This window comes from Abramis brama (genome assembly GCF_963993115.1).
Source record: "Abramis brama genome assembly, chromosome: 20".
Lineage (NCBI taxonomy): Eukaryota > Metazoa > Chordata > Actinopteri > Cypriniformes > Leuciscidae > Abramis > Abramis brama.
Window position 1 is genome coordinate 8,405,628 of NC_139982.1, and position 3,252 is coordinate 8,408,879.

The 3,252-nt window shown below is 39.1% G+C and overlaps 1 gene segment (V, D, J or C); it reads left to right on the forward strand.

Moving 5' to 3' along the window:
- The first annotated feature begins 213 nt into the window (after nucleotides 1-213).
- Nucleotides 214-1,725, forward strand: LOC311071188 (immunoglobulin kappa variable 3-15-like). The segment is given in 2 exons: nucleotides 214-318; nucleotides 404-1,725.
- The last annotated feature ends 1,527 nt before the right edge of the window (nucleotides 1,726-3,252 follow it).

Here is a 3,252-nt window from a genome sequence, read left to right on the forward strand (position 1 = left end):
GAACCCTAGTGTCTTATCAGCCAAACATAAAATATTTCACAATTAATCACTAAATGGTTCAATAACATTATTCTGACAGTAAAATCTTCTATGTAGAGTTTATGAGTTTGTTATCAACACAAGCTGTTGTAAATCCTGCCCACTTCTTTGCATTGTCAGCACATGTTTCAGTGCTCTGAGAGTGTTTATAGTGCTGTGAGTTTAACACTTCATGACTGAGAGCAGAACAGAACACACTCTTCATCATCACACAAGACTAAACTACAGCAATGAACACAATCAACATCTTCATCTGGACTCTGAGTCTCTACATTCAGGGTAAATATCTTGTATAAAAATTTTGCAAAATAAACAATCACATCTCATTTACAATCATATTAATGATTAAACTGTCTAATTTCAGAGATCTGGGGACAAGTGACAGTGACTCAGAATCCAGCAATAAAACCCGTCAAACAAGGAGAAACTGTTACGATCGGCTGTAAAACCAGTCAGCCGATTTCTGGCTGTAGTGACTGTGTGTCTTGGTATCAGCAGAAACCTGGAGAAGCTCCTAAACTCCTGATTTACTGGATAAACAGCCGTTATACTGGAACTCCATCTAGATTCAGTGGCAGTGGAACTAACTATGGCAGTGATTTTACTCTGACCATCAGTGGAGTCCAGACTGAAGATACAGGAGATTATTACTGTCAGAGTTACCATGAAATAAGCAGTAAAGCTGTGTTCACACAGTGATAAAGAGTCGTACAAAAACCTCTGTCAGTCAGACGTCACAGTGACTGCACTGATACAGCTGAGAGAAACTGCAGCTGCTGATGGAGGATCACAAACTACACAATATCAATGTTTAGTTCAAAGTTTCTAAAGACTTTTAAAAATATAAAAATATAAAAGTATCAGTATTAATATATTTGATATGAAATAATAGTTAGTGCTGATAATGATTATGACACTGGGATGTTTTATTGTCAGTGTTTCAGATCACAGTATGAGAGCGATGCGGAGTGAAGCAGAAACACCAGTTGTTTTTAATGTGTAAGTGTTTAATAAAGTCAGTGGTCTTCACTATTGTTTTCATGACAGCCACACTGATGGGACGAAGTCAATAGGAGAGATACTTTTACCACAAAGTATCAAAAGTTACATCCAGTCATAAATTACCATGTCTAAATATCATTTTTTATCATTTACCAGTCAAATTTGTAACTGAGAGATCATTTCCTTTAATGACAAAAAAGCAGGATTAGAATATATTCATCCCAGAATATATTTTTAATGACCTTAAGTCATTTATTTTCTACATTAGTCCATCATGTATCTAACCATCCAAGAGCACATTCAGCGTTAAGAGCTGGACAGAAACTCTGCAGATGCGTTTACATGAACAACTTGTGTTTCATTCAGACTGAATTCACTCCAGTTGATGAATCTGAATGTAGTGTTTACATGAACGCTAAACATGTGATCGGGTTAATGTGCGCGTTTATTGTGCATACTTAAAATTAATATGATGTTCACTTTTACTTGTTTGTGCTTGTAAAAGGCTTTCTAAAAGGTTGTTGTCCATTATACGTTTGTACTACTGAAATTCCCACAAGGATTTCAACATCATATTATTTGAAATGCATCATTAATACATTTTCCAAAGATGCTTAAAAAAGTTTGTACTTGTTTAAATTCAAACAACACGTGTAACACACGACTAAAGCTGATTGGTTCCAGAGCCGTTGAATGATAATAAAGATCAAATTTGCTAACATATTTGGCAGAGCCCACATGATCGACGCAGTCATCAATGCGAGGTAAGGGAAAACAGTCAGGTTTCCTCAAAGAATTAAGTTAAGATGCAAAATCGATATGAGCCATCAGGTTTATTCACTAAAATACAGGGAGAACTCCATGAACTAAAACTAGATTCAGACAATTTGTAAGCAAATAGTTTACTTCTTTAACAATTCTCGTTTCACGGGATTAACCCTATAGGAATTTTTCTTAACAGGACATGAAGTTCCTATGTCAATGTCATGTTCAATGACAGAGGTACGACCAGGGATGTCAAGGAAAAGAGAAGGAAATGACATCACTAACTCAATGATGTCATTCCTCTCCTTCTCTGCCAAATAAGAAAGATGGCAGGGCAGATCAGCAAGAATCTCAGAATTTTTAATTCGTCCATATACTCATTCCCGAGAAAGAAGGTTCCCATCCTCATCAGTATTCTCTGGAGAAGAATCACCCATACTATAGGATGAAATAGGAGAAACCACAAACTAAACTAAAAGAGTCACAAGTTGTAACCACACCAACAGAGGCAGAAGTAACAGAAGCTACATATAATTTAACAAATTAATGTGGCAAACCTGCACCTTTCTCTGACAATCGGGAGTATTCAGCAGATAATTGTTATCTGAAAGATGTTTAGCTACACTGTAAGGTCCTTTAAACTTTGCTTGAAATAATTATTAGGAAGAGGTAGCAAAGCCAATACCTGATCACCCACCTGAAAACATATCAGGTTACGTATGTAACCCTGGTTCCCTGAGAGGGAACGAGACCAAGATCCAAGTCATAAAATCTAACAAATGTATGCGGTGAGGACCAGCCTGCCGCATCACAGATGTAATGGAGGGAAACCCCTGATAATAAAGCCTTAGAGGCAGCCATACTCCTAGTAGAATGGGCTCGGACGGCCAAAGGTGAAGGCTGACCAGCCGCTTCATAAGCAAGTGAGATAGCCTCGACTACCCACTTGCTCATTATCTGCTTGGAAGCAGGGTAACCTTTTCTTGGTGACCCGAAAAAGACAAATAGTTGATCCGAATTACGCCACAGGGCAGCTCTGTGTACGTAAGCATCCAAAGCCCGAACAGGGCACAGCAGATTAAGTTTTTCCTGATCTGGTGTTATAAAAGGTGGCGGACAGAAGGCCTGCAGCACGACTGAGCACTACGATACATTAGTAGGGACCTTAGGGATGTAACCCGGTCTAGGGTGAATAAAGGCTTTCACCAAACCAGGTGCAAATTCCAGGCACGAAGGAGCAACCGACAAGGCTTGCAAATCTCCAATTCTCTTGATAGAAGAAATAGCAATGAGAAATAAAGTTTTTAGCGTAAGGAACTTTTCTGAAACCTCTTCAATGGGCTCGAAGGGAGCCAAAGCCAGGCCATCCAGTACAACGGCCAAATCCCAAGCCGGTGCTAAACTGCGCAGTGCAGGCCTCAGCCTCAGGGTGCCACGAAGAAAACG